At 48.5% G+C, this 10,587-nt stretch overlaps 1 non-coding gene across 1 annotated transcript; it reads left to right on the plus strand.

Moving 5' to 3' along the window:
- The first annotated feature begins 10,137 nt into the window (after nucleotides 1-10,137).
- trnae-cuc (transfer RNA glutamic acid (anticodon CUC)) lies at nucleotides 10,138-10,209 on the plus strand. Its single transcript has one exon. It is a non-coding gene; the product is annotated as a tRNA-Glu (tRNA).
- The last annotated feature ends 378 nt before the right edge of the window (nucleotides 10,210-10,587 follow it).

Below are 10,587 nucleotides of genomic sequence, written 5' to 3' on the forward strand. Positions count from 1 at the left end.
CATCAGTGTAAGTCTTTTCTGAACCCTTTCAAGGGATCCGGCAGGAAAATGGGAGTGATGAGCAGTCTTGATCGAATGACGCGGCAGACTTGATGGGCTGAATGGCCTAATTCTGCTCCTATATTTGTGAACCTTTGACCTCTGGAGCAGGCAGGACTTGAACCCGATTCAGGGTTAGGGTCACTACCTCTGTGTGACATGACATCCAGAAAAATATCAAATCCTCCCCATCGGGGAATTGCACCCCCAGTCTCCTGAGTCACAGATGGGGATACAAACCACTACACTACCGAGGATGCTGGACAGTTGCAAGATGATGGAGATAGGGTTGGAGAATAGGTGGGTTCTTCAGGAACTATTATAGACATGAAAGTGTGAATGGCATCCTTATGTACTGTGTAAAAACAAAGAGTGCAGATGCTGGAAACCAGAATCTAGATTAGAGTGGTGCTGGAAAAGTGCAGCAGGCCAGCAGCATCCGAGGAGCAGGACTAAGCCAGCCAATGATCTGACCTGTGCCACACAAGCCACAGTCCCCCTGGAGTGTGACCAGACGTATGTTCAGGCGAAAGGAAGAGATCCAATTCCCAGTTTGACCTGGAATGTAATCCCCACAGGCACACAGGGAGCGGTGATCCACTTGCTCCACATGTGGGAAGGAATTCACTGAGTCATTCAAATTCAAACACATCATTGACTTCCTACTGGACAGAAAGGATTAAACTTATCAGCCACAACCGCTTTTTTAAAAGTTTCATTTCTATAGTCGTAGCGAGAATCACAGTTTCTCAAACTGTGGGCCAATACTAGTGATGTTGAGAGACCAGGTTTGGAATGCATGGCCGCCCAGGTACCTCCGCCACATCTGTTCCCAGGATGACCAATTCCACCGTAGAAAATCCCAGAGGGCCTCCTCCTTCCAAGTTCGCAATTTCTCTTCCCACGTGGTCGACAATGCCCTCCAGCACATCTCCTCCACATCCTGCAACACCGCCCTTGAACCCCACACCTCCCAATGGAACAAGGACAGGACCCACCCCCAACCGTCCTCACCTTCCACCCCACCAACCTCCGGATATATCACATCAGCCTCTGCTACCTACAAATGGACCCCACCACCAGGTATATTTTTCTCTCCCCACCCCTACCAGCATTCCAGAGAGGCCATTTCCTCTGCGACTCCCTCGTTAGGTCCATACGCCCACAACCAGCCCACACCCCACTCCCGGCCCCTTCCCCGCCACCACAGGAAGTGTAAAACATGTGTCCATACCACTCCTCTCACCTCCATCCAAGGCCCCAAAGGATCCTTCCACATCTGACAGAAATTTACCTCGACCTCCACCAGTGTCATCCACTGTATCCATTCCATCCAATGTGGGCTTCTCTACGTTGGAGAGACAGGACGTCAACTTGTGGATTGTTTCAGAGAACCACTCTGGGACACCCACAAACCCCACCGCCCTGTGGCTGAACACTTCAACTCCCCCTCCCATTCCATCAAGATCATGGAGGTCCTGGGCTGTCTCCATCACCAAACCCTTACCACCTGACGCCAGGAGGAAGAACACCTCTTATTCCACCTTGGGACCCTGCAACCACATGAATGTGGAATTCAAAAGTTTCCTCATGTATCCTCCTCCTCCTCCTCCTCTTCCCCCCCCCACCTTATCACAGCCCCAAGCCTCCACTCGCTCTCCTGACCTGTCCATCACCTTTCCCATCTATCCGCCCCACCCTCCTCTCTGACCAATCATCTTCATCTGCTTATCACATTCTCAGCTCCCTTCTCCCGAACACCACCCCCCCTTCCATTTATCTCTCAGCGCTCCCGGCCCACAAGCCTCATTGCTGATGAAGGGTTTATGCCCTAAATGTCAATTCTCCTGCTCATTGGATGCTGCCTGACCTGCTGTGCTTTTCTAGCACCACACTCTCGACTCTGTCCACTGATGTTGTCAGAGATATAGGACCTGCTCCAAACTGATCTACAGTCCAGTTGATGGGACAGGAAACCGCTTCCTTTCTCGAGACAAGTCTCCCGAAGAGAACTTGCTGGCTAACTGATGTACTGAACTTCACAGTGCCCCACTGCTCTCAGTTATTTGGAAGGTGTCCACACATGTGCCTAAGGTGGTGCTTGAGACCTTTAATATCTCCTTGGGATTGATCCCCATTCCTTCAAGGCTGTGTAGTCATACAGCCTGGAAACAGACCGTTCAGTACATGATCCCCAACTAAACTAGTCCCACCTGCCTGCTCCTGGCCCTTATTCGATATTCATAGTCATAGAGATGCACAGGACGGAAACAAACCATTTAATCCAACTCAGAGACAGTCCAGACACTGTCCCCTTGTTTAAGAGGCCGATTGACTCTGATATTCTCGGGACATGAACTGACCCGCGACATTGAAAGAATTCTCTGCACATCAGGAATTGAAGCCCATTCTCGGCTGGGGGCCAATGAGAAAATTCGGGAAGAGGCAAAACACTGAAAGGCTCGGAGGGCGATGGTCCCGGTGTAGGAGAGCTCATTCCTCGTGACATGGATGTACCTGCAGATGGTGGGATCAGGCTGTCCCCATGTCTCCATAATGAATGTCCGAGGCTTTATTATGGAAAAGTAAAACTGATCGAGGACAATGGTAATTTTGGGCGGGGCGGGTTGAATTATGAATTGAATAGTAGGTTCCTCAAAGTCACTGTGCAAGCAGTGGTGGGACCCGTCTCTTTGGCGCAATCGGTCAGCGCGTTCGGCTGTTAACCGAAAAGTTGGTGGTTCGAGACCACCCAGGGACGGGGTGTTTCTGGTTCTCACTCCTAACGCTTTATTGGCTGCTAATGTGCACGTTTTTCATGGTTTCAGGAAATGGTTTCCCAATGATTTTGTCTGGCAGCTCAACTTTTGTATATCTATTCCCCAGGGTGGAGGAAGTCCAAAACTAGAGGTGTTTAGGCTGAGAGGGAAAAGGTTTAAAAGGGACCGAACGGGGTAACTTTTTCACGCAGAGTGTGGCATGCGTTTGGAATAAGCTGCCAGAGGCAGTGCTCGAGGCTGGTAGAATTACAACATTTAAAAGGCATCTGGATGGAGGTCTGAATAGGAAGGGCTGAGAGAGATATGGGCCAAATGCTGACAAATGGATCACTCGGTTAATTTAGGAAATGTTGTCGGAGTGGACCGAAAGGTTTGTTTCTCTTCCCTGTAACTCTATGACTGTATTTCTACATATTCTGAACCAATTTCACAAGACTAGGAATAGGCCATTCCAGGTTTAGTGGCTGTCCTCAACTGTGGCCGAACTGCGCAGATTTCAATGCAAGTTTCAGAAATATGTCTGCAGCTTTTTTTAAACATTTGAATGTGCTTTCAGACATTACTGATGTTTCTGAATACATCATTTTAGCTATTCTCAATGTTAAAGGTCAGCCATTTCTCACGCTTCCCATCCCCACCCCCACCCCAGGTCGTCATCACCATCCATTGTCTCTCTATCATTAGAAGGGTTTGATACAGCGATCAAAGAGGGCTCAAGGCACGAGAAAGGACGGGGGGAGGGTACTCAGAGTGAGATTTGACCGGGGGCGCAGAGACTGGGGGAAGGGAAAGAGAGAAAATGGGTAGGAGAGCAGAGCATCAGGGGTAGAGAATCCATGGGGGTACACAGGGTGGGAGCAGAGAGAGAGAATGTGGTGAAGAGGATTGGGGAGGAGAGAGAGAATGCGCAGTTGAAAAGTGTGAAGTGAAAGAAATTGGTTGTAGAGTGTGGGGAGAGAGAATGGAAGGAGCAGTGGGTGGGGAGAGAATGGACTGGGGCAATGGGTGGGGAGAGAATTCATGGGGCAGTGGATGGGGAGAGATTGGACGGGGAGCAGTGTTCAGGACAGAATGGACACGGGGCAGTGGGTGGGGAGAGAATGGACAGGAGTCAATGGGTGGGGAGAAAATGGATGGGGATAGTGGGTGGGGAGAGAATGGACGGGGGAAGTGGGTAGGGAGAGAATGGACGGGGCAGTGGGTGGGGAGAGAATGGACGGGGCAAAGGTTGGGGTGAGAGTGGACAGGGTAGAGGGTGGAGAAAGAGAGCAACAATGAATGGCAGGAGAAGGTGGGGGAGAGAAGGAATGGATGGGGGCAGCGTGTGGGAGGTGAGAGAAAATGAGTGTAAGGGAAGGGACTGGATTGGGGAAGGCAGAGGGTGGAGCGATAAAGGGAATGGATGGGGACAGAGGGTGGATGAGGGACTGGACAGAGGGCAGAGGGTGTAGAGATAGAATGGACGGGGTGGGGAGAGTGGCATGTGTGGGAGAGAGAGAAGGGACTGGTAGGTAAGGGTAGAGAGAGAGAATGCACAGGGGATGCTATGGGTGGCGGTGAGGGAATGGACATGGGACGCTATGGGGATGATTGGATGGGGAGGTGAAAATGCATCCCACCCACTCCCAGCATCCCCTTCTCTGCACATGTGCAGTGCAGACTTTTCTGAATGACACGAGAGACGAGTCTGGAACACTGTGTGAGTGCAGTCACCCTCACATCCTGGCATCAGCAAACCGCTGCCTTTCTGTTTTAAAAACTAAATAAAGATGTGGGCTCTATACTAATGATGGCGAGATGTGGCTGAGAAACTGAACAGATGGTCAGCACTTTCAGGAGAGGGGAGCTGGGCAAAGGCAGGAGGATGGAAGGATGAATTTGGGTTGGAATCCATTGAAAGGTGGAAGAATTGAGAGACAGAGATTTCGGGGAGAAGATAGAGAAGGTTGCTCTGTGCAAACCAAAATTCTCTCATCCTATTTTCTGCCCTGCACTGACAGCAGTGATCTGTTTTCTCACGTTATTAGCAGAGGAGGATTTGCTTTTCAAGCATGGACAAGAAATTTAGTCAGGGCCTGAATATCAGCAGTGTTTGAATCCAGGAGGGGTAATGTTTGTCTGCAGGAAATGATTTCAAATATCAACATGCATTGAGAATCCCCGTGAATACACGCAGCCTGCGTGGGAGTGCTCAAGGGTTCTAATTCCGGAGAGGACTTTAATTTTTCAAGGAAATGTGGACTAGTGTTCTCGCTATAGACGTGGCCTTCATTGGATCATTGAATCTGCCGAGTAACAACGACCCCTGCCCCGTGGAAACTCTATGGGAGCAAATTGAATTCCTCAAACTGATTGTAGTGTCACCAAGATTGGGGAGAAGCCAATCGATTGCCGAGAGCTGGAGAGGGGATTACTCGCAGCGCCAGGGACCTGGGTTCAATCCCACCCTCACAGTGACTGTGTGGATTTTGCACTTTCCTATCCCTCCCCCACCCCCTGTCCGCGTCGGTTTCCTCTGGGTGCTCGGGTTTTCTCCCATTTTCCAAAGATCTGCAGGCTAGAGTGGATTGGGCGTTCTAAATTCAGGGATTAGCTGTGGGGTTATCGGGTGGGTCAGGGGGTGGGGTATGTTCTTCGGAGGGTCAGTGTGGACTTGGTGGGCCAAACGGCCTGTTTCCACAGTGAATCCCCCAACGTGTCTGCAGCCTGGCTTCCAGCTCCATCTCTCTGTGCCGAAGCTCCTCTAGTATGTGTATTCCTTCGTTTCCATCACATAGAACGTCTCACCTTCTGCAAATCGAAAGACAAGTCCCACCCTGCCCTCTCCAATGTGTGTTGTGTAACTGCTTAATCATTTTTAGTGGCTAAGCAAAGGCTGATAGCCAAGTTCGGAAACCAGGAGGATGGCCTCAATCACGACCTTGGGTCATTTCACATGACAGGTAACTCCACTTCACTGTTACGCTCTCTCTCTCTCACACTCCCTCACACACTCTTACATACTCACACGCTCGAACAGAGCCTTTCCGATAGACATGCTCTCTCTCAGACACACACTAACACACCACCCCACTCACACCCACGCATACATCTTCGCACATGATTATACTCCATCACACACACACTTTACCCAGCATGCACACGCACATACTCACTCTCTCTCTCATGCATGCACTCACACATTTGGGGTGAATTTGCATTTGCAGGATTATACAGTTGGAAATAGAACCAGTCTGACTCAAGATTGGGATACAGACAGATCTCACCTCATAGCTTTCATGCGTTGTTTGATGTGAGGTGTTACCTCCTTTTATAAAACATCAAGTTTCCTGGAGAACGTGACTTAAAAGAAGTTCTGGAATGTACATATTAATGAACTGAAATCTGCAGCCCATTTTAAAAGATGAAAGATTTAACAGCAATCTAGGTTTCTTCAATACATCACTTATGTTGAATGACACTATAATGTTTTTGCGATATATTCTGTGTCTTGTGATTCTACACCACAGCTACCTGAAGAAGGAGCAGCACTTCGAAACCTAGTGCTTCCAAATAAACTTGTTAGAATAAACCCTGGTGTTTGTGAGATTTTAAAACTTTGTTTCCAGTGAATACAGCCCACACCTCCCACCGTTGCTAGTAAACTTTGCAATGCCAATGAAACAATGAACCTGAAGTCCTGAAAAAATATACAATTTGTAACAATATGAGCTACTCATTCACTGGTCCTTCTGAGACATGACATTAGTGCTGGAGGCTGAAAGAAATGAGCAGCTTTAAAACAAAAACCTGTTGGACCTCACAGAGTCTAAGCCGGGCGGTAAGTTCAGGTAACCTTTACTATGACCCTATTTTGTTACAGCTTCAGATTTCCCCAGGAAAAAGGCATACAAAAAGTAGTTTTTAAAGAAAATACCTCCAGCTCAAAATGCACCCACTCTCCCCTCCCCACATTCTTTGTTGGTCAGCTGAGTTGTCCGTTTGTAACTGGATCCCTGGTACAGCCGGGTAAAACATGCAGCTGGGATGACTGAGTGAACCCTTTCCCGCAATGGCAGTTTCCTTCACTAAAAAGGACATGAGTGAATTAGATGGTGTTTTTTCCCCCTAAAAGTGGTTTCATCCTTAGATTATGAAGTCCCGATTACTGACCGAACTCTAATTCTGCCATCTACCGCAGTGGGATTCGAACCTGGGACGCCCCAGTGCTGGGTTGATCGGAGCACTTGGCCATCGCTCCTTCAATCCCCTTGTGCCGGCACGTGAACTCGATAGTGCCTCCTCAGGTGGGAGGAGCAGGTGAAGCCCTTTTAGAACTTACAGCAGGTGAATGTCCTCCCTCCAGTGTGGACCCACTGGTGGGTCAGCAGTGCAGCTGACTGAGTGAACTCTCCCCTGCACATGGGGCACGTGAATGGCTTCTCTCTGTCTGAACCCCTTCCTGCACACTGAGCAGGTGAACGGCCTCACCCCGTTGTGAATGCGTCTGTGGGTTTCCAGCAGTGATGGGGAAGGGAATCCTTTCCCACAGTCCCCACATTTCCACGGTTTCTCAATTGGGTGGAGCTTTCCTTGTGTTGCTCTGAGTTTGAAATTACAAACAGAGCTGGGACACAGTCTTTCCCACTGCAAGGAGTGTGATTTTAATTCCCCAATCTGAGTAAATGGTTTCAAGCACTTTTCACAGTCAGCGCACCGAATCTCCCTCACTCGGTATCTCAGTATTCTCCCTGCCACACCAGTGTCCAAAGTCTCTCAAGCAGACAAAAGTAAACATTTCTTCAGGACCATGGGGGCAATGGATGACGCATCTGACTCCACCTACTTGTTTCAACTGCAGCTCACAGCTTCTTCACACATCCCAATTAATCTTCCTCATTGTCATGAAACCGGCGTATGGTTACAATTCCTAATCTGCAGGAATGAGAATCTTTTCACTGTCTCACGTCAGTAAATGTCCCTGAGAACATCAGAGTTAAGTCACAGCGCTGTCAGAGGAGGGGAAGCTGAAATAACCCACACGCTGCTCACGGGCACATTTCACTTTCCCCAACACACCGCCCCAACCACTGCGGCTCTTGGGAGTGGAAAGGGAACAAACACCAAAACCCAGTCTCAGCTTTGTAAATCTTCAGGAAATAAGAACACTGTACATCCCTTCGTGGCTTCCATCCTGGGCTGACAGCGTTGATTTTTAATAGACAATAGACAATAGACAATAGACAATAGATGCAGGAGTAGGCTATTCTGCCCTTCGAGCCTGCACCGCCATTCAATATGATCATGGCTGATCATTCCTAATCAGTATCCTGTTCCAGCCTTATCTCCATACCCCTTGACTCCACTATCTTTAAGAGCTCTATCCAATTCTTTCTTAAAAGAATCCAGAGACTGGGCCTCCACTGCCCTCTGGGGCAGAGCATTCCACTACTTCTCTGGGTGAAGTAGTTTCTCCTCATCTCTGTCCTAAATGGTCTAGCCCGTATTTTTAAGTTGTGTCCTCTGGTTCGGCACTCCCCCATCAACGGAAATATGTTCCCTCCTGCCAGAGTGTCCAGTCCTTTCATAATCCTATACGTTTCAATCAGATCCCCACTCAGTCTTCTAAACTCAAGGGTATACAAGCCCAGTCGCTTCAGTCTTTCCGTGTAAGGCAATCCTGCCATTCCAGGAATTGACCTCGTGAACCTACGCTGCACTCCCTCAATAGCCAGAATGTCTTTCCTCAAATTTGGAGACCAGAACTGTACACAGTACTCCAGGTGTGGTCTCACCAGGGCCCTGTACAGCTGCAGAAGCACCTCTTTGCTTCTATACTAAATCCCTCTTGTTATGAAGGCCAGCATGCTATTAGCCTTCTTCACGACCTGCTGTACCTGCATGCTTACCTTCATTGACTGGTGGACAAGAACACCCAGATCTCTCTGAACAGCCCCTTTACCTAATTTGATACCATTGAGGTAGTAATCTGCCTTCCTGTTCTTGCCACCAAAGTGGATAACCAGACATTTATCCACATTAAACTGCATCTGCCATGCATCTGCCCACTCACCTAACTTGTCCAGGTCACCCTGTAATCCCCTAACATCCTCATCACATTTCACCCTACCACCTAGCTTTGTGTCATCAGCAAATTTGCTAATGTTATTGCTGATACCATCTTCTATATCATTTACATATATTGTAAAAAGCCATTTTTAATGGCTGTCCAGTCAGTGTCGATTCGTTTTGGCTGAAAAAATCTTCCTTATCTCATCCCAGCATTTCTTGCCACAAAAAAAACTGTGCGGCAGAGTTCATGTATATATTTCCTTGTATGATATTTTGTAAATTACATTCGTTTTCTGGTTGCTTGTATAGCGTATTTCAGGTTCATGAGCCGCTGTTTAAGTGTGTTGGTAGGTTTGTGGGCCACCATGATGCTGAGAGGGTTAAGTTGTCTGGACATCATTTCCCAGATGTCTTTAATGTAAAGTAATGTGGCTAGGGTTTCTGCAGACGTTGTTTCTGCTTGTGTCAGTTTGTTGATGTGAAATCGGCACACTGGGTTTATTGGGTCGGCAAAAGTGAGGACTGCAGATGCTGGAAACCAGAGTTTAGATCAGAGTGGTGCTAGAAAAGCACAGCATGTCAGACAGCTTCCGAGGAGAAGGAAAATCGACGTTTCGGGCAAAAGCCCTTCATCAGGAATAGAGGCAGGACCCCTCCAGGGTGGAGAGATAAATTGGGGGTGGGGTGTGCTGGACCAAAGGTAGCAAAAAGCACAATAGGTGAATGGGGTTGGGGATGAAGGTGACAGATCAGAGAGGGGGGTAGAGCAGATAGTTGGGGATGGAGATTGGCAGGTAGGCGAGGTCATGAGCACAGCGCTGAGCTGGCAGTTTGGAATTGAGGTAAGGTGGGGGGAGGGGAAATGAGGAATCTGATGAAGTCTACATTGATGGCGTGGGGTTGAATTTATCCCAAGTGGAAGATGAGGCGTTCATCCTCCAGGCATCGGGTGGGGAGGGAGCGGCGATGGAGGAGGCCCAGGACCTGCATGTCCTCGGCAGAGTGGGAGGGGGTTTGAAATGTTGGGCCATAGGGCGATGCGGTTGATTGGTGTGGGTGCCATGTAGATGTTCCCTCAAGCGATGTCACTTAATTCTGCGAGCAGTCTCCAGTCTCCCCAATGAAGAGGAGACAGTATCAGGAGCAATAATTACAAGAAATGACATTGTTGGAGACACAGGTGAAAGCCTTCGACCAACCACGGCCCGGATTCGATTTTAGGGAAGGGAAAAAATTTTCAGTAGAGCTATTAGGATCTGTCTGCATCTCCCTGGTGGTCTAGTGGTTAGGATTCGGCGCTCTCACCGCCGCGGCCCGGGTTCGATTCCTGGTCCGGGAAACCGTTTTCAGGTGGTTTACAGGCTACCTGTTCTTCTTGAATGCTCTGTACAGTCATTTTTTGATCTTCGTAGTTCCTGGGTGCTGCAGTGTGTCGTGGCTCGTTGAAATCGTGTCCTGATTCAGATTTGCTTGTATGTGCAGTGGTGATTGCTTCTGTAGTTAAGTTCTTGGTTCGCGTGTGTTGTTTTCCTATAGACGCTGTTTTGAATTTACCATTGACTGTTCGCTCGACTGTGACATCTGGAAATGGCACTTTGTTGTTGTTCTCCTCTTTTGTGAATTTTATGCCAGGAAGGATATTGTTGATGGTGTTGTAGGTTTCCTCTAATTTGTTTCATTTTTTGATGATAAAAGTTTCATCGCTGTAGCGGACTCT

This window comes from Chiloscyllium punctatum, chromosome 36 (assembly GCF_047496795.1).
Source record: "Chiloscyllium punctatum isolate Juve2018m chromosome 36, sChiPun1.3, whole genome shotgun sequence".
NCBI classification, from domain to species: domain Eukaryota; kingdom Metazoa; phylum Chordata; class Chondrichthyes; order Orectolobiformes; family Hemiscylliidae; genus Chiloscyllium; species Chiloscyllium punctatum.